We start from the raw sequence: 21,872 nt of genomic DNA, 5'->3' as shown, positions 1-21,872 counted from the left end.
TTACAAAAGAAGTTTGGTATATTACTCTGGAAATTTTTAAATAATTTAGTAACCTAAAACAAGACTTTTTTTTAGAACACCCCGAGGTCAAAAGATAATGAGCCAAAGAAGGAAAAAGTTTAAATTTAAACTGAGTCGGTTGTCTAAATAGCTAATGAGACAGCAGGAGGTTTTGATGGGGTAGGAAGAAGTCCCCTATGGATAGAAAGTTCTTCATTTGAGTATAAGTATTTGATAGGATACCCTGAGAGCGGAGAAAACAAATTCCATAATCTGTATCCTTGAATTGTGAAAGGAGAGGATTGAAGAAAAGCCATATACCCTTGGGTTACGGTGGGAAAACGATGGTATAAATTTTTTGTGCCCAAATGTATTAAACTTTAAGGTTTACAGTAGGGGCAACCTGGCTAAATGTTTCTTCAGAAAAACCAGTCAAGTAAGAAGGCGTTGTAGCATGTCAGTTATAAAGTGTTAATCTAAGCGGGATCATTCTCGAAAAAAATAAAATTTTGCATTCATGCAAACACCATTCACACGTGTCTAGTTAGGAGCATTTGATACATTTTGATCATGCCATCCTAAATCATTAGGCATAATTAGGTTCATTACACATGTCATGTTCCCTAGAGAACAAATCAGTGAAGATAACAGATCGAGTCTTATCCTCCTGAAGTTGCAGTGAGGCAGACTAAAGATTTCAGATCTTATCTCCCTAAGCAGTAGTGGAGCAGATCGAAGACGGCGAATCTTATCTTTCCAAGTTAGTGAGAAGCAGATTTAAGCCACCAAGCCTTGTCTCCCTGAGCAGCAGTGGAGAAGGTTGAAGATTGTAGATCTTATCTCCCTAAGCAGTAGTGGAGCAGATCGAAGACGGTGAATCTTATCTTTCCAAGATAGTGGGAAGCAGATTTAAGCCACCAAGCCTTGTCTCCCTGAGCAGCAGCGGAGTAGGTTGAAGATTATAGATCTTATCTCCCTAAGCAGTAATAGAGCAGATCGAAGACGGCGAATCTTATCTTTCCAAGATAGTGGAAAGCGGATTTAAGCCACTAAGCCTTGTCTCCCTGAGCAGCAGCGGAGTAGGTTGAAGATTATAGATCTTATCTCCCTAAGCAATAGTGGAGTAGATCGAAGACGGCGAATCTTATCTTTCCAAGATAGTGGGAAGCAAATTTAAGCTACCAAGCCTTGTTTCCCTGAGCAGCAGCGGAGTAGGTTGAAGATTATAGATCTTATCTCTCTAAGTAGTAGTGGAACAAATCGAAGACGGCAAATCTTATCTTTCCAAGATAGTGGGAAGCAGATTTAGCCACCAAGCCTTTTCCCCCTGAGCAGTAGCGAAGAAAGTTGAAGATTGTAGATCTTATTTCTCTAAGCAGTAGTGGAGCAGGTCGCATCCAATCTTATCTCCCTGAAGTTGCAGTGGAGTAGATTGAAGCACTATTTCCTATACTTCTGAAGATGCAGTAGGAAGGAATGAGGCTACCCGAAGAAGAAGAGTACCAAAGTCCAGCACGACCGGGCAAAATTGGGCATTTTAAAGTCTTTGCTCCGTTTCCGTTACACAATAACGAGCAAAGAGGGGCAGCTGTAATACCTCAATTTTACCCTGTCTAATGAATGCAAAAAACAGATAAAATAATAAAATAGAAATAGTCCATAATGTTTGATTACAAACGGGTTACAAGGCCCAAACCTAAAGCCCAATTACAGTTCAGCCCAAATAGGCAAGAACAGTTTCTGAAACCCTAGCAACAGTAGGATCTTCGCGCCACAACCATCAAGAGCCGAATCTCCATGCAATCACCTGCAAACACAAGAAAGGAAAGAAAAATCAAAGAATTGAAATCAAATCAACATTGGAAGATTTCTTTTTATTTCTTTCTTTTCTTCTTGTATTGACGATCGCTATAAAAGCGATTTTGACGCACTGTAACAAGGATCGGATTTTGGGAAATCAATAAAAAAGTACATTTTTTTAACACAAAGGGAGAATCAATCAAAACTTAAAAGGTTGATATTTTATTTTATTTTTTCATCGATTACTTCTTCGTTTTTCTTCTATTTCTTATTATTTTTTTACTTTACTAAGGCAGGATAAAATGAAAAGGGAGGAACTTACCTTCATTTGCCTTTGAAACGCCGTTGGAAGATCGAGGGAGCCACCCCCGAGGATCGGTGGCCGGAAGCCGAAAGGTTTTCGCGAGTTCTTCGCGTTTTCTGCTGGATTTTGGGTATTTTGAGCCCAGATCTAGGCTTGGGAAGGTTTAAAAAGCGAAGGGTTTTTCCTTTTTAAACCACCGTGAGCGGTGGTGCTGGCGCCGGAGAAGCAATGGCCGTGCGATGGCCGATGACCGTCAGATGACGTCAAGGCCGGATGACTGAAAGGTTGAGAGGTTTTTTTGTTAAAAATGATTTGTTTTTTTTAAAGAAAGTTTGGAAAATAAAATTTGAGGCTTTAATTTTGGCTTAAATAGCCAATTGAAAACCAATTGAAAACGGCGCCGTTTTGGAGGGGGAGGATCCGCGCGTCGACCCGACCCGGACCCAGGATCCGCGTGTTTTTTAGCGGAGGGGAAAATTGCATTTTTAGCCCCTCCGCCTTTAAATGTCTTTATAATTAGGTTTTTATTTTTTAAAAAATTTGCCCTGTAATTTATTTTAATTTCAATTTGACCCCTCTTGAACGACACCGTTTTAGAGGAGAAGGGAAAATTGCCCTTCCAGCCCCTCTATGTAATTCGCGCGTTCAATTTGGTCCTCCAGACTTTATTTATTTGCGGATTCACCCCTATTTTTTTAATTTCTGTCCCAATTTAGTCCTTTCTCATAGTTTTCTTAAAATCAATATTTCTAATAATTTTTTTTATGAAATTATTATTATTATTATATGTATACATATAAATATGTTTCTTTTGCATAAATTTACACCTTAGAAAACTAATATTTTCGTATATTTTAGACACATGTTTTATTAATTTTAATATTATCTTAAACTTGTATATTTTCATGGATGTATGTATATTTTATTTATTTCAGTTATTTGTCTATTAATTTATGTTTACATATTTTTATCTTGTCCGTTCATTTAATATTCAGCAGGCCATTATTTTATTTATTTGTTCATATATTTGTATTATTTCTATGCTATCGTAGTATTATTGCATTATATATTTAATGTAGCATAACATTACATTTTTTCACTCGATTTTTAAAATCAAACTTTTTTTCAAAGTGGATATTCTTTTAATTAAAATAAAAGCTCATTATTGGGAATTCAACACGTTGTGTCCTAACGTATTGGATGTGGCGCATTGATTTCTCGAAATGAAGATTTTTTAAAAAATCATGAAGGAAATATTCCGAGTTTGAGATTCTAAAGGAATTGTGCCCTAACGTATTGGGTGTGATTTCTTAAATCTTGGATAAGTGGATGTTCTTTTAAAGTAAAGGAAATATTCCGAGTTTGGGATTCTAAAGGGATCGTGCCCTAACGTATTGGGTGTGATTTCTTAAATCTTGGATGAGTGGATGTTCTTTTAGTTTTATTGTATAAATATTCTGACCTAATTCATTTTGGGGGAAATTAGAATGTTGTGCCCTAACGTATTGGGTGTGGCATTTTTGCTTCTCTGAATTGAAAAGGGTCTTAATATGCAACGCTTTAAGTTTTTTAAAGATTATATTTTTCCATATTCTCGACCTTAAGACACTAATTAATTAACTAGGTACCAATTTTGGGCGTTACGAGGGTGCTACTCCTTCCTCGTACGTAACTGACTCCCGGATCCGTTTTTCTAAAACTCGTAGACCAAAGCCGTTTTTTTAGGTGATCCAATCACACCCTAATAAAAGATTGGTGGCGACTCCCAATTTTCATTTTTTCGAAAACCTAATTTTTTTTTCAAAAAGATAGTTTCGACATATATATTTTGGATTCAATCACAAACATATAAATATAAAATAAATTTGAACACAATATAATTTGAACACACGAATAACTCTCTAATATAATGTCTATGATAACCTATGCAACATGTATTAAAAAACGCATCAAAATCTAAATAAAACAAATTATTAACAAGTAACAATATGTTTATAATATTCTAAACGCACAAAAGTAGTACAAACATAAACATGGTAAAGAACAACATGAATACAAAAACTCCTTTTTGTTTTTGTTTCTTTGCCATGTCTCTTCGTGTTAGCTTTTCTTCGTTTTAGTTTTTTTTTAAATCATTGTCATATTCAATATATGTTATATATTTACATGGCCTTATACTCGGAATAATATTGTAGTTTATCCTCTCTACTCAAAAAATGAGTAAATTGATCCTTTTTGTTAAAAATTTTATCCATTTGTACGGTTAAAAATCGATGTGGCTGATGAAATAACCATACAATAACACGTGGTATAGGGACCAGTTCTTAATAGTAAAAATAGATGAAATTTTTAACATAATGATAAATCTACTCTTTAACCTAATGTACACGGACTAATTTGCCTATTTTTAATAGAGGGGCAAAGTTCAATCCGACTCCTAATATAGGAGCCTTCATAATATTTTTACTAAATTTTGGCATATTAATAATCTTTTACATAGATTTTAATAAACTTATTCATATATATTATTTTTGTGTCATTTTATATTAAACATTTACATTATTTTATTTATTTTTTAATCTTTTAAGCTGATTACAAATTAGCAATTCAAATATGATAGGATACATATAGTATAGTGCGGATATTTATCTAACAAATATAATATGATAGTAATTTAAAACGAATAAATTGGCATAAATATAATTATATATGTATAAAAGAGAGTCATTTAGTAAGAATAAATTGGGTAAGTGCTAAAATAGGGCGGGACTCGATGACCTTAAATTTGTAAATGCAATTTAACGAAAAAATAAACGAGTCATTCACGAGGCTTGGGACCTTAAATTTGTTCACGCACAAATTGAGATATTGAAACTTAATTTGGAGAAGATAGAAAGTTGGGAGCATGGGACTTGGGTGACAAATTTTTATTTTTTTGCGTGAACAAAAGGCGTTTCTAAATTTAATTTAATTTAAATTTATGCCTTAATTCTCTGCTAATAAATTTTATCTAATTATAATTATCCTTTACAAATTAACTCAACACAAAAATATATATTTACACATATTTTTGAAGGGTGAAATCATGTATATATATATCAACGTTATTGGTTAGAGATTTTATGCATATATATACAATATTAAAGAGACTAGAGTTATATGACTTGATTTCGTATTAAATAAGTGTTTGATAAAATTTTAATCATTATTTTATACAAATCAAAACATGACTTGATTTCAGTATTAAATAAGTGTTTGATAAAATTTTAATCATTATTTTATACAAATCAAAACATTGATTAGTGTTCTATTTTCATATACCCGTAGTCATATAGTTATAATGTCTGTCATATAATTATAATGTTATTTATTAAAATTGCTTATTTTATATTTTGAAAATATCTATATGTAATGTTTTGGTAAAAACAGCATCTTTCTTAGAAAGTCATTTAATCAAATCATAACCTCAGAAGCAAATGCAAATGCTTCATCTTCATGGAAACGAAACATAGAAAACCCGATGGCGAGGAAAATATTATCTCAATGAAAAATTGATAGTCATTTTAACCTATCTTTGACAAACTTTACATTATATATATACTTTAACAAATAATCATAAAGTGAAACTAGACGTTACAAAAACAAATTAATAACCTCTTGACTAATCTTCGTTCGGTAGAGCGGAAAAATATTGGAAAAATGAAAATTGAAGGGTAAAATATAAAAGATAGAAAATATATATATATATATACATATATATTTACATAGTTGTGCTTTGGTAGGAATGATAGGAAAATTGAATAACTAATACTTCGCTTAGTAAAGCGGAAAAATTACTGGAAAGATGAAAAATTTTAGGAGTAGAAATATAGAAAGAAAATATAAATTTATTTACATAGAGTTGTGATTTGGTAGGAATGATAGAATTTTTTAAATGATTTTTTTTCATTCATTGTTTGGTAGAGTTAAAAATATGAGGAAAGAAAATGAAATTTTAAAAGATGAATAATTTTGAACTAGCATACATTTTTCCTTATTTTTCTCCTCCTATCATTCCCAATTTGGAAGGATTAATTTTATGCATTAGATGGAAAATTCATTTTCTTTCTATTTTCCCACTTCTCATTCTATCCTTTTACTTTTCCACTCAACTAAACACACCCTAAATGACAAGATGCTGTGTGGCATGAGAGTGTAAGGTTCAATCCCTACCCATCTCTTCCCCATCCCTCATTTATAAATTAAGAAAAAAATCCAAACACATGATAAACAGAAGCGGCAAAATCCACCCCTTCTACTATAATCCTTTCCCTCCCTATAGCATCCTCGAAGAAGCCCAAGTGGTTTAGACAACAATGTTACGCAAGCATTTGATTCAATGGAAACTGCATATTTCCTCTTGCTCAAAAACTTAAGACTGACTTCTTCTCTCTTAAATCAAAAGAAAAGTGGTGGGATGACTACAAAACTGTCTAGATCTAAGTCCGGTTACTGAAACGAGTGCTAACTTGCAACTTACAATATTGATGATTATTGTTCTTGAGGTTGCGACTAGACCAGATAATTTTGAACACGACTTGAATGTATTTACGTGATTGACATAAAAAAATGACATGAATAGTTGCATACACGGGTTGCTTGATCTAATTGCGCCATATAAAATCTTAATGCAAGCTTAGCTATTGCAAAAAGTATATGAAAGGTATAAAGGAGAAAAAAAGACACATTACCTTGCATTTCCTGGTATTCAAGCTGTAGTGAGAGCAACTGTCCCTGAAAACTATATAAAAGAAAAATTCATCCCACAGTAATACAATTTGAGAAGACAAATTCAAAATAGATAGTTTATGTCATGTCAAGATCTGTTAGAAAAAAAAGAAAAAGAACTTGGATATTCAAAATAGACACCTAGCAGCAATCAAGATAAAAGGATGCATGTAGACAAGCAAAACGAATCCTGGGGGAGCAAGGCTTGAAGAGATGATGCCATAAGAATACTACAGAGTTCAAATACCTCGTCTCTTGATGAATGTTCAGCTTCAGATTTCACCTTTTCAGAAGGAACAGATGCATTTATGGAAGGATATAACATCCTTATCTCGGTGGCTTGAGGCATACATTGACTATGAGACATTTCACCTTAATAAGATAAAATAAAGGAATCATTTCATATAAAAAAAAAACTGAAATGATATTTGCATCTAGTGGAAGATGTGAGAAGATATTTACTTTCTCTTCTTTAGTTTACAACCATAAGGCCATACACCACAAATACCAACCTTTGATAACAGGTCCCACAGTAAATCCAGTAGACTGCAGTTTGAAACATACAAGAAACAATGGGTAGTACAAATATTCAGGATGCCGGTTATCAGTAAGTAAAAAAGATTCTAAAAGAATAAAGGAATACAAGGATTTCACCTCTTACAGCTAACTGATATTTATTAGAGATCTCTTCACTCATTGGATCTTTGCCTTTTGACTGCAGAAGTGGTTTCCTGGGCTGATACACCTATTTCATAAGCAACTAGAAAAATCTTCACCATATGATTGTATATTTGTATTCAGCAGGTAAGAAGTAGCAAGTCTCAACAGTACCCCTTAATATCTAGGACCATGATCAAGAGAACTGTAACCTTCAGCTTCGTTTTTGTGAAGAAACAACTTTACTCTGCTAATCTTCTTCACCATCACTTTCGGCAGCATTAGTATCCCACTTTTCATTCTCTCCATAACTTTTAGCTGCAAGTTCTTTCTCAAGTTCTTCCAACCTCGACATTATACGAGCATATTCATCATCCTCAGGTGCACCCATTAATTTGTTTTCTTCAGCAAAAGTAGGACATCCTTGCTCCAAATGACGTGAAAAGGGAAAAAAATAAATTAATTTCAATCCTCAACTTCAGAAAAGTAATCAATAACCTTTTTAATTAATCCTAATCAATTAGGAAAAGAAAACTAACATTCATCAGATAAGTAGGCTGCATGATACGGAACACCTTGGCAATAAAAAATCTAACAGTATAGGAACAAGTAATGCAACATGTTGCGCAAGCAACTGGCGCTGCAATTAGGTTAGTATGAAGTATCAACTTAGAATCAAGCAGCTGGCATATCATCTTCGCTAAATTAAACAGACTCCAAAGTTTCAATATGATGCAAGTAATGTGAAAAGAAAAGGAGAAGGAACCTCTGCCTAATTGAGACACCGGTTCGGTGGTATTTTCCTCTTCATCCTCTTCTCTGAGCTCCACAAGGCCTTCCTGTAACAATAAAATGAAAGTAATCAGTAAATACTAGGTACAAAAGAAATCAGAGTAATGCTTATTCAACGAATTAACAAACAACAAATAAGGCGATTGGGAAACTTAATGCTGCTTCAGAAGACTCAATCCACTTCAGGTTCCGATGACTTTCCCCTTCTCTTTAGAATTTCACTAGTTTGTTTAGCTGTTCTTTCTACATAGTAGCTTTCTCCCAGTAGAACCTGCAAATTCACATTCTTTTAATGGAAATTCCATGCTTCTTTGACTTTAAATTAAACTCCTAACTTAGCGTAAACAATAACGACACCAGAAACTCATTCGTGTGAACCAAACGACCAGGAAAAACCGCCGATTTCACAAACGGAACCTAGAAAAGATAGCCAAATAAATATTTTGTTTTAATATTAACCAAACGAATGGATCATGAATCTTTCTAGTAAAATAGATTAACAGTAAAATTTATATGCTGAGTGCTAACCATTGTATCGTGGTGAAGTTCGTCGGGGAGTTTTTGAACGAGGTTGATAAGGGCGGTATATCGGCAATCAGTTCTATCAATTGGTTCATTTCAACTATGCTTCTCTGAAAGCGTCTCCTACACTCGCTTCGCTACCTTCTGCGCTTCCTGTGCCGGGAAAATCGACGACAAAGACGTCTCCTTTCGTTTCGCATCCGTTTTTCCATTTTTATTTTCGGGATAAACTACACCCAAGTTACTAAACTATTAGTAATTTACATTTTGGTCACTTAACTTTTAAAAGTTACAAAATAATCACTAAATTATTCAAAAGTTTTCATTTTAAGTCACTGAACTGTTAAAATCGTTGTTGTATGGCATTCTCTGTTCGCACTACCTGCACCAATCAAAAGCTCTCATTTGCCTTCTCTTTTCAGTTCAGGTTTTTTCATGAAACAACTTTGAACATCCTGAATCTCCGAACCAAAATTCAAATAGCTTTCTTCTTTGGTCTTCAACACTGAATGTTAAATAGACTTATATCTAAGGTATGTTCTTCTATTTTTCGATAGGTACTGATCCACTGTATTGTTTGTCAAGTCGTCACTTAGAGCTTGCGAGATAATTTTTTTTTCTTTTAAAAAACTTAACAGCCCAATGACTTAAATGAAAACTATCGAATAGTTCAATGACCCTTTGTAACATTTTAAAGTTAAGTGATCAAAACATAAACTTACTAAAGTTTAGTGACTTTGGGTGTAGTTTACCCTTATTTTTAATATATCTATTATTAATCTTTGTGTAAATATATCATTTGGTAACTGAATTTGTTATTAATATTTAATTTGGTACCGAGATTTTTGTTTCAATTCGATATCCGAGTTTGGCTTCAAGATTCAATTTGGTATCCATACTAAATGAAATCATTTGTCCCAATGAATATTCGACATTTGTTGTAGTAAAAATAACATAGATAGTAGGATCAAAAAAAATTCAAGTATTAAATTGAACATTGAAGTCAAACTCAAGTGCTTACTTGAGACAAAAATATCTTAAGTACCAATTTGATCATTAAAGCCAAGTTTAAGTAACAAATTGGGAAAAAGTCAAATATCAAATTGAACATTGAAATTGATCTTAAGTACCGAGTAGTATATTAGCCTTTAATTTGAACATTAAAACCAAACTTAGTGCTAAATTAGAAAAAAAACAAATATTAAATTGAACATTGAAATTAATCTCAAGTACCAATTAGTATATTAACCTTTTTTTATAAAACATCCTAAAGAGTGAGACTTTTTATACAATGCCTAGATATAGGGGTATAAATGAGACACAGGTGCTCGTGAGCTACTCGAGTTTGATTTAAAAGAATTTGAACATGGTTTAGTAATTAGTGCGCTTTATCAAGCTTGAATAATTCAAGCTATCAATCAAGCTAAATTCGAGCTTAGTAATAATGACTCAAAAAGCTTTCAAGTCTTATTGAGCTTTTCATATTTTTATATTATTAAATTATGTTATTATTTTTAATATATATTATTAACATTAAAATTAATTATTGAGTCGAACTCAAATACAAAAATTAATTTTCAAATATAATTTAACTAAAATTCAATTACATCCTTAAGCTAAAACTAGTCTTAACTTTTAAATAAAAAATAAATAGTATATTGAGAACATCACCAACACCAAGAGAGTTAAAACAGTAAAAACTGAGAGTTGAAAATTGAAGTTGCGTTGCGTGCCTGTGATTCTTTTTTCTTTCTATTTTTTTACGTATACGTTTGGGGATAAGGACTTTCTACAAATAAAATATTTATAAGAAAACCTACAAAGAAAATCGATTCTTATGATTGATAATAAAAAATATTTTTTAAAATATCAATTTCAATTCTCTTTCATTAAATTAAAATTTAATTAATTTTGTCACCACTCAGTTTCTTAATTTTGTTAATGAAGTTAAAGTTTGGCAAAAACAATTAAATAGATAGGATACTAATCTAAACTACCTTTCCAATCGTTTTAACGTTGACAGCCTTTTTCTTTTAATCTTTTTGGTGAATTAACACACAATTTTCTAATTTTTTCAATGTGAACCAACGGTTTTGATACTACTAAACTGTAACACCCCTAATCCACATTCGTCGCCGGAATAGGGTTTCGAAGCATTACCAATCAAACAAACATATTTTCAAAACATTTCATATTATATAATATTCAAGTCAAAACCAATCAAACTCATACTTATTGTCCCTTATTTACAATCAATCCATAAAATGACTAATAATTAGACACCTTAGGTACATGCCGACACAAAAATGATAAACATCACTACATTTGAGTTCGGGACCGTTGTTGGATGCTGAATCGACGATCAAAATTAAGTACCTAACTGCGTCATGAAAAACAAAACGTCTGTTGAGTAAAAACTCAGTGGTATTTCTAATCTGAATTTAGTTGTTAATTGTTATAATTCAATTTAATGTATATGGTAAGTGTTGAGGTGAGAATTATTGTGTTTTGCAATTGAAATGACTTGATTTAGTACGTGATGAATTTATTGAATTTATATTGATTGAATTGGTATATATATTGAATATATATTGATTATTTGAATTGAATTGAATATTGGCTGTATTTGAAAAATGAATTGAAACCCTATTAACTGTATCGGGCTGAGTTGGATATAGATAGCATGCCATAGGATTGGAAGAGTTCAGGGATTTCTTCAACTTCGAGTCGATGAGACACTGGGTGTCAAATTATTACTTCGGATATATTCTATGAGCCACTAGGTGCCAATTTACTTCGGTTTAGCCGATGAGACACAATGACTCGGTAGTCACGAGTGTCGAAAAATACATTTTTTAGACTCCGTTACCGTAAATCAGATTCGTAAATATTTACTAAAAATATTTACGAAGCTAGTTGTGTAGTGTAACACCCCTTACCCGAGACCGTTTCCGGAGTCGAGCACGAGGCATTACTTAGCTTATCTTACCAATTCGGAGCATAAAAACTAGGTTTGAAAATTTATTTCACTATTTACAGCAAATCTGTCCAATCGCACAGCAGTTACTAAATTAATTATAACTTGAGCTACAGAACTCGAAATTTAATTCCGTAAATTTTCCCTGAAACTAGACTCATATATCTACTCACCATAAAATTTTTAGAATTTTTGGTTCAGCCAATTAGTACAGTTTATTAGTTAAAGTCTCCCCTGTTTCACCATTCGACTATTCTGACCTCTTGTTACTAAAAATAAGTTTTCTCACTGTAGGATTTTCATATGAAGTTATTACTTGTTTATACAGAAAATAGACTCATTAAGGAATCTAAGCATGTAAATTTCAACTCATAACCATTTTTTTACAATTTGTAATTATTTTCTAAACTCAGAACAGGGGACTCCAAAAACAGTTCTGACCCTATCTTACTAAAATTCACATATCTTAAAATATAAATTTCCTTTTGCTACACCGTTATTTTTCTATGAAAATAGACTCAACAAGCTTTAATTCCATATATCATTCACCCTCTAATTAATTTTATACTATCTTGGGTGATTTTTCAAATTCACGTCACTGTACTGCCTGAATTCTGTTTCTTTGCAAAATTTTATCCTTTCATGATTTCCATGCATAATTTATCACCTAATCTTTCATAACAACAAACACCTTCATCCTTAACCATTTTAATGACCATACATCATCAAATACTTACACATCACTCATTAGCAAAATCATCATTACAAACATACAAAATAACTAAATCCCTATACATGCCATAACTCAAACGTGTTTCGATATAAAATACCGAGCAGTTGTAGTTGATAGTGTGGACGATCTCCGACTTCTTTAGGATCCTTGAAGTAGCTTTGCAATACTATAAGAGAAAGAGAAATAAAAGAAGTAAGCATAAAGCTTAGTAAGTTTACTAGCAAATAAATAACAATATTTAACTTAAATAATTAAACTCAATGTCTATATCTCTAGTTTACTCTTTAGTTAATCTCATACTAGTTCTCTTACTTGTTTACTTAGAATACTTGTGTGCATAACTTACTCAACTCTTGCTGCATCGTCGAACATCAATTGATAGTATAATAAGTTCTTAACTCTTATAACTTACCTGAGCTTGCCATTTATGCTTTAAACTGAACTTTCATGAACATAATTCGTTTACAAGCCCGTTGAGCTACATTGGAATAATAAGGATACTCAGGTCTCTTCTGATAATAACATGCCAAAGCCATGTCCCAGACATGGTCTTACATGGGATGTTCTCATGACGGTGCCCATGCCATGTCCCAGACATGGTCTTATAGGGGACCTCTCATCTCGATATAACGCCATGTCCCAGACATGGTCTTACATGGGACCTCTCATCTCGGTGCCAATGCCATGTCCAGACATGGTCTTACATGGGACCTCTCATCTCGGTGCCAATGCCATGTCCCAGACATGGTCTTACATGGGATCTCTTTACCCAAATGTCATGACATTCGTATCCAGTACCATCCTTATGTATCAACGGGACTTTTAAATTTTAAGTCTCTATCATTTCATGCTTGGATCATCATCAAATAAATTCATAAAATAAATTCATAATTGCTGGAAATTAACAGCATTAATAATAAATATTGAAATATTGCATTTATTTACCGTAAACTTACCTCGGTACCAATTATAGCCAAATTCACCAACTTAGTCTTCAACTTTATTCTTCCCTTTGTCTAACCTCGAGTTTCGTACTTCTTGATCTAAAATAGTAAATTTAACTTATTTAATAATCACATTCATCAAAACAGCCCTCGACTCTAACTTTTTCAAAATTACCATTTTGCCCCTAAACTTTTACATAATTACATTTTTGCCCCAAGGCTCGAAAATTAAACTTCATCTCTTATTCTTATGTTTTATAACATTATGAACATTTTTCCCTTCTATGGCAACATCAAATTCCCACTCTAACATGTACTTATGAACATTAGGTATTTTTACCGATTATGTCGTTTTACTCGTTTTCACTTAAAATCGCTTAGCAAAAGTTGTTTAACATAATTTCTAGCTTTATATTCTATCATAAAACATCAAAATAAACACTTTTCACCTATGGGTATTTTTCCAAATATAAACCCTAGGTTAAATTATTGCTAGAATAAGCTAAATTAAGCTAAGGGATCTCAAAACGTAAAGAACATTAAAAGCGGGCTTGGGATCACTTACTATGGAGCTTGGAAGCTTGAAAACCCTAACTATGGCTTCCCCTTGCTGATTTCGTTCATATGAAGAAGATGAGCATAATTTGTCATCTTTTTCCTTTTAATTCATTTTAATTACTAGATTACCAAATTGCCCCTAACTTAAAATTTTCTATTTCACTTATCTCATGTCCATTTTGTCTACCAAGTTACCAATGGTATAATTACCATATAAGGACCTCCAATTTAAAGTTTCATAACAATTGGACACCTCTAACATGTAGAACTCAACTTTTGCACTTTTACAATTTAGTCCTTTTGACTAAATTGAGTGCCCAAACGTCGAAATTTTCGAACGAAATTTTCACGAAATCATTTTGTGAAATTGTAGACCATAAAAATATAAGAAAAATAAAATTTTTCTCATCGGATTTGTGGTCTCGAAACCACTATTCCGATAACCTCAAATTTGGGCCATTACAACTCTCCCCCCCTTTTTAGGATTTTCGTCCTCGAAAATCTTACCAGTAAAGAGATTCGGGTATTGCTTCCTCATTGTCTCTTCCGGTTCCTATGTTGCTTCCTCAATCCGTGCTTTTGCCATAGCACTTTCACCAGTTACCTTTTGTTTCTAAGCTCCTTTGTTTCTCGTGCTAATACTTTAACTTAGGTTCTTCATTATAAGTCATATCCATTTGAATTTCTACTTCATTGGAGTAATAACATGTGAAGGATCTGATCGATACCGTCGTAGCATAGATACATGAAATACATTATGAATTTTGTCGAGTTCCGGTGGTAAAGCCAATCGGTAAGCAACTGGTCCAATTCTTTCTATAATCTCATATGGTCCGATAAATCTTGGACTCAATTTACCCTTTCGACCGAACCGGAGAACTTTCTTCCAAGGAGACACTTTTAAGAATACTTTATCACCCACTTGAAATTCAATCTCCCTTCGTTTAAGATCGGCATATGACTTTTGTCGATCGGAAGCTGCTTTTAGACTATCTCGAATCAGCTTGACTTTTTCTTCTGTTTCTCGGATTAAATCAACCCCGTGTATTTTCTTTTCACTGAGCTCTGTCCAATATAACGGTGTTCTACATTTTCTACCATACAAAGCTTCATACGGAGCCATTTTAATACTAGACTGATAACTGTTATTGTAAGCAAATTCAATCAAAGGTAGACACCTTTCCCAATTACCTTGAAACTCTAATACGCAACATCGGAGCATATCTTCCAATACCTGAATTACACGCTCAGATTGGCCATCATGCGAGGATGAAATGCGATCTTGAAATACAACTGAGTACCCAAAGCTTCTTGTAATTTGTTCTAGAAGCGAGGCGTAAATCGGGATCTCATGCGATATAATGGAGACAGGCACTCCATGTAGTCTAACAATCTCGAGATATATACAATTCACCAATTTATCTAAAGAATAATCCATACATCTTTGGGATAAAGTCGCGGACTTTGTCAATCGATCGACAATTACCCAAATGGCATCTTTCTTCTTTGGAGACATCGGCAACCCAGATACAAAATCCATAGTGACTCTTTCCCATTTCCATTCCGGTATAGTGATTGGTTGAAGCAACCTCGAAGGTACCTGATGTTCAGCTTTAACCTGCTGACATACTAAACATCTTGATACAAACTCAGAGATATCACGTTTCATACCCGGCCACCAATACATCTTTTTCAAGTCATTATACATTTTATTACTCCCCGGATGTACAGACATAGTACCGCTATGGGCCTCGTGTAGAATCTTCTGTATAAGCTCGGAATTCTTCGGTACACATACTCTACCTCTAAATAATAAACAACCATCAGTCCCAGTCTGAAATTCTGAATAATTACCGGACTCATAATGTGCCCGTTTAGCCTGTAACTTTTCATCATTTTTCTGAGCCTCACATAGTTGTTGACGAAACATCGATTTAGCCTTCGTTTCAGCTATGATTGAACCATCATCAGTCAGTGACAACCGGGCATTCATAGCTCGTAAAGCAAATAGAGATTTTCGGCTCAAAGCATCAGCTACCACGTTAGCCTTACCCGGATGGTAATCAATAACCAAATCATAATCCTTTATCAATTCAAGCCACCTGCGTTGTCTCAAATTCAAATCTTTCTGTGTCATCAAATATTTCAAGCTTTTGTGATCAGTATAAATATGACACTTTTCACCATACAAATAATGCCGCCATATTTTCAATGCAAATACAATAGCGACTAATTCGAGATCATGTACCTGGGTAGTTTCTTTCATGTGGCTTAAGTTGTCTTGAAGCATAGGCTATTACTTTATCTTCTTGCATCAAGACACAACCCAAACCATTTAATGATGCATCACTATAAATAATAAATTCCTTACGATTCAATTTGTACTAACACAGTGCTTAGTCAACAATTTCTTCAATCGGTCAAAACTTTCTTGGCATTTATCATCCATTCAAATTTAACATCTTTACGTAATAAATGAGTCATTGGAGAAGCTATCATAGAAAACCCCTGTACAAATCTCCGATAATATCCATTAATCCCAAGAAACTTCTAACCCGGATACATTTTTGGTGGACTCCAATTGACAATAGTGAGATTTTACTCGGATCTACCCTGATGCCTTCTGCAGATACAATATGTCCGAGAAAACCTACCTCTTGAAGCCAAAATTCACATTTACTGAATTTAGCATAAAGCTTCTTTTCACGCAGAATTTGCAACACTATTTTCAAATGTTCGCATGCTCGGTTTCATCGAGAATAGACTAAAATGTCATCAATGAAAACTACTACAAACCTATCTAGATACAGTCTGAATATCCGGTTCATCAAATCCATGAATACTGCAAGTGCATTAGTCAACCCAAACGGCATAACCAGAAACTCATAATGCCCATACCGGTTCGAAAGTCGTCTTTGGCACATCCGCTCTTTTACCCGTGAATCGGTAATAACCCGATCGGAGATCAATCTTTGAAAATACTGTGGTACCTTTCAGTTGATCAAATAAGTCATCAATTCGAGGCAACGGGTACTTATTCTTTATAGTTACCTTATTGAGCTGCCGATAGTCGATACACAATCTCAAAGACCCGTCTTTCTTTTTCACAAACAGAACTGGAGCACCCTAAGGTGAATGACTCGGACGAACAAAACCTCTGTCAACAAGTTCCTGTAACTGTGCCTTTAACTCTTTTAATTCTGTAGGAGCCATACGATACAGAGCTATGGAAATTGGGGTAGTTCCCGGAATCAGATCTATAGAAAATTCCACTTCTCTTTCTGGTGGCAACCCCGGTAATTCCTCTGGAAACACATCAGAAAATTCACATACAATGGCATCGCTTCATATCTTTGACTCAGATACTTTAGTATCCAACACATACGCCAAATAAATATCATACCCTTTTCTGACACACCTCTGAGCTGACATTACTGAAATTATATCGGATAATCCCTCTGTCTAATTAGATTTAACCCAAAGTAATTCTCCATTCTGGCATTTCAACACAACATATTTTTGTCTACAGTTTACTACTGCATCATGCTGAGTTAACCAATCCATGCCCAATATCACATCAAACTCATCAAAAGGCAATAACATCAAGTCAACCGGGAAACAAATACCTTTTACCATCAGTGGACAATTTTTATAAACTTTATCCACTATCACAAACTGGTCCAGTGGGTTCGAGACTTTAACCACAAATTCAGTAGGTTCAACAGACAAATTTTTAACAAATACTAATATCGTGCATATATATGAATGTGTAGAGCCAGGATCAATTAATGCAATAACATTAGTGTCATAAAGAGAAAATGTACCCGTAATTATATTAGGAGAGGACGCCTCTTCACGAGCACGAATAGCATATGTTCTCGCGGTTGCTCTAACATCTGATCTCGCTGCTGAATCTCTGGATGCACTCCTATTACTCGCTCCCACTCCTGGATTTTTCTGCGGTCTACCTCTGGTAGGAGCATTTCCTGATCTCACACTCGTTATCTCTTCTCTTTTAGCTGTTTCAGGACAATCCCGAATAAAGTGATCGGACGCTCCACATCTGAAACAAACATTTTCACCTGCTCTACACTCTCCGGGGTGGCATCTCCCACATTGAGGACATTCCGGCCTAGGAGGTCGAAATCTTGCCAAGTGCCTTGCAACCGTAGTGGTTTGAGCTCTAAAACCCTCGAATCTTCTACTTACCTTGGCCGGGATATCTAGTGGAAAATATGATCCGCTAGAGAGCTCCCTAGGCCTCTTAGACATAGACTGAAATGATTTACTCATCTGCCTCTTCTTTTTATCCTGCGCTTCAGCTCCAGTTTTGCTTTTCTCTTTTTCTTTTAGCAAATCTTCTGCTTTACCAACTCTTTCTACCAGAACAACAAACTCTCTGATTTCCAATACACCCACTGATAGTCGGATGTCATCATTAAGCCCATCTTCAAATCTCTTGCACATGTTAGCTTCGGTGGATACAAATTCCCGAGCATACTTACTAAGTCTGACAAATTCGCGTTCATATTCAGTCACGGACATCTTACCTTGTTTTAGCTCAAGAAACTCCTTCCTTTTCTGATCTATAAATCTCTGGCTGATGTACTTCTTTCGAAACTTCTCCTGAAAGAAATCCCAAGTAACCCTCTCACTCGGTACTATAGACACGAGAGTCTTCCACCAATGATAAGCTGAATCTCTGAGAAGTGAGACCACACACTTCATACATTCTTCTGGTGTACAAGATAATTCTTCAAAACCACGATGGTATTCTCAAGCCGAATTCGCTTTTACGCATCATCATCTTTGGTAGCCGAAATTCTTCACCCCTTGCTTCCTAATCTTATCAACAGTGGTCTCTCACGATAATTATACTGCAGGTGGGGAAGCTACATGGGGAACCTGTGAATCTTGAGGGGGTGGAGGTCTTACACCGGATTCATCTGAACGAACTCGGCAAACCAATCGATCATGGCTTGGAAGAAGGCTTCTCTAGCTCCTCCTCCCTGTCTATCTGATGCAGGTCTTTCACTAACATTAACATCTCGATGGCACCGTCCCTTCTGCGGGAATAGGCGCATTACTCTCTACTTCATCTGTACTAGCTCGTTCAGGATCCATAACTATAAAAGAAAACATTTTAAAATCGTCGAGTCGTCACACTATCAAAAAATATATAAGTATGGCATGTATAGGTAGACTCTTATTCATCTGCATATTTCGAGAACCGACTAAACCTGCTCGATACCAATAAAATGTAACACCCTTACCGAGACCGTTTCGAGTCGAGCACGAGGCATTACTTAGCTTATCTTACCAATTGAGCATAAAAACTAGGTTTGAAAATTTATTTCACTATTTACAGCAAATCTGTCCAATCGCACAGCAGTTACTAAATTAATTATAACTTGAGCTACAGAACTCGAAATTTAATTCCGTAAATTTTCCCTGAAACTAGACTCATATATCTACTCACCATAAAATTTTTAGAATTTTGGTTCAGCCAATTAGTACAGTTTATTAGTTAAAGTCTCCCTGTTTCACCATTCGACTATTCTGACCTCTTGTTACTAAAAATAAGTTTTCTCACTGTAGGATTTTCATATGAAGTTATTACTTGTTTATACAGAAAATAGACTCATTAAGGAATCTAAGCATGTAAATTTCAACTCATAACCATTTTTTTACAATTTGTAATTATTTTCTAAACTCAGAACAGGGGACTCCAAAACAGTTCTGACCCTATCTTACTAAAATTCACATATCTTAAAATATAAATTTCCTTTTGCTACACCGTTATTTTTCTATGAAAATAGACTCAACAAGCTTTAATTCCATATATCATTCACCCTCTAATTAATTTTATACTATCTTGGGTGATTTTTCAAATTCACGTCACTGTGCTGCCTGAATTCTGTTTCTTTGCAAAATTTTATCCTTTCATGATTTCCATGCATAATTTATCACCTAATCTTTCATAACAACAAACACCTTCATCCTTAACCATTTTAATGACCATACATCATCAAATACTTACACATCACTCATTAGCAAAATCATCATTACAAACATACAAAATAACTAAATCCCTATACATGCCATAACTCAAACGTGTTTCGATATAAAATACCGAAGCAGTTGTAGTTGATAGTGTGGACGATCTCCGACTTCTTTAGGATCCTTGAAGTAGCTTTGCAATACTATAAGAGAAAGAGAAATAAAAGAAGTAAGCATAAAGCTTAGTAAGTTTACTAGCAAATAAATAACAATATTTAACTTAAATAATTAAACTCAATGTCTATATCTCTAGTTTACTCTTTAGTTAATCTCATACTAGTTCTCTTACTTGTTTACTTAGAATACTTGTGTGCATAACTTACTCAACTCTTGCTGCATCGTCGAACATCAATTGATAGTATAATAAGTTCTTAACTCTTATAACTTACGAGCTTGCCATTTATGCTTTAAACCGAACTTTCATGAACATAATTCGTTTACAAGCCCGTTGAGCTACATTGGAATAATAAGGATACTCGGGTCTCTTTCGATAATAACATGCCAAAGCCATGTCCCAGACATGGTCTTACATGGGATGTTCTCATGGCAGTGCCCATGCCATGTCCGGACATGGTCTTATAGGGACCTCTCATCTCGATATAACGCCATGTCCCAGACATGGTCTTACATGGGACCTCTCATCTCGGTGCCAATGCCATGTCCCAGACATGGTCTTACATGGGACCTCTCATCTCGGTGCCAATGCCATGTCCCAGACATGGTCTTACATGGGATCTCTTTACCCAAATGTCATGACATTCGTATCCAGTACCATCCTTATGTATCAACGGGACTTTTAAATTTTAAGTCTCTATCATTTCATGCTTGGATCATCATCAAATAAATTCATAAAATAAATTCATAATTGCTGGAAATTAACAGCATTAATAATAAATATTGAAATATTGCATTTATTTACCGTAAACTTACCTCGGTACCAATTATAGCCAAATTCACCAACTTAGTCTTCAACTTTATTCTTCCCTTTGTCTAACCTCGAGTTTCGTACTTCTTGATCTAAAATAGTAAATTTAACTTATTTAATAATCACATTCATCAAAACAGCCCTCGACTCTAACTTTTCAAAATTACCATTTTGCCCTAAACTTTTACATAATTACATTTTTGCCCCAAGGCTCGAAAATTAAACTTCATCTCTTATTCTTATGTTTTATAACATTATGAACATTTTTCCTTCTATGGCAACATCAAATTCCCACTCTAACATGTACTTATGAACATTAGGTATTTTTACCGATTATGTCGTTTTACTCGTTTTCACTTAAAATCGCTTAGCAAAAGTTGTTTAACATAATTTCTAGCTTTATATTCTATCATAAAACATCAAAATAAACACTTTTCACCTATGGGTATTTTTCCAAATATAAACCCTAGGTTAAATTATTGCTAGAATAAGCTAAATTAAGCTAGGGATCTCAAAAGCGTAAAGAACATTAAAAGCGGGCTTGGGATCACTTACTATGGAGCTTGGAAGCTTGAAAACCCTAACTATGGCTTCCCCTTGCTGATTTCGTTCATATGAAGAAGATGAGCATAATTTGTCATCTTTTTCCTTTTAATTCATTTTAATTACTAGATTACCAAATTGCCCCTAACTTAAAATTTTCTATTTCACTTATCTCATGTCCATTTTGTCTACCAAGTTACCAATGGTATAATTACCATATAAGGACCTCCAATTTAAAGTTTCATAACAATTGGACACCTCTAACATGTAGAACTCAACTTTTGCACTTT

At 34.2% G+C, this 21,872-nt stretch overlaps 3 long non-coding RNA genes across 9 annotated transcripts; all 3 read right to left on the bottom strand.

Moving 5' to 3' along the window:
- Window positions 1-495: 495 nt before the first annotated feature.
- LOC105794862 (uncharacterized) lies at window positions 496-9,016 on the bottom strand. Of its 6 annotated transcripts, XR_008194571.1 has the most exons (9): window positions 8,849-9,016; window positions 8,678-8,737; window positions 8,295-8,591; window positions 7,703-8,168; window positions 7,526-7,616; window positions 7,384-7,417; window positions 7,013-7,243; window positions 6,835-6,884; window positions 496-1,807 (listed from the first exon to the last, which is right to left on the bottom strand). It is a non-coding gene; the product is annotated as an uncharacterized LOC105794862 (long non-coding RNA). The 6 variants fall into 6 exon arrangements; XR_008194567.1 differs by lacking the exon at window positions 496-1,807 and having other exon boundaries at window positions 6,764-6,884; window positions 7,119-7,243; XR_008194569.1 differs by lacking the exon at window positions 496-1,807 and having other exon boundaries at window positions 6,764-7,243; window positions 7,703-7,951; window positions 8,068-8,168.
- A 3,476-nt stretch (window positions 9,017-12,492) lies between these two features.
- On the bottom strand, window positions 12,493-14,622 carry LOC128039645 (uncharacterized). Of its 2 annotated transcripts, none has more exons than XR_008194094.1 (3): window positions 14,562-14,622; window positions 13,509-13,595; window positions 12,493-12,718 (listed from the first exon to the last, which is right to left on the bottom strand). It is a non-coding gene; the product is annotated as an uncharacterized LOC128039645 (long non-coding RNA). The 2 variants fall into 2 exon arrangements; XR_008194093.1 differs by lacking the exon at window positions 14,562-14,622 and adding an exon at window positions 14,062-14,103.
- Window positions 14,623-20,190: 5,568 nt separating this feature from the next.
- Window positions 20,191-21,636, bottom strand: LOC128039646 (uncharacterized). Its single transcript, XR_008194095.1, has 3 exons — window positions 21,595-21,636; window positions 21,045-21,131; window positions 20,191-20,257 (listed from the first exon to the last, which is right to left on the bottom strand). It is a non-coding gene; the product is annotated as an uncharacterized LOC128039646 (long non-coding RNA).
- Between the last annotated feature and the right edge of the window lie 236 nt (window positions 21,637-21,872).

This window comes from Gossypium raimondii, chromosome 3, assembly GCF_025698545.1.
Source record: "Gossypium raimondii isolate GPD5lz chromosome 3, ASM2569854v1, whole genome shotgun sequence".
Classification (NCBI taxonomy): Eukaryota; Viridiplantae; Streptophyta; class Magnoliopsida; order Malvales; family Malvaceae; genus Gossypium; species Gossypium raimondii.
This window is presented reverse-complemented; position numbering and strand designations above follow the sequence as displayed.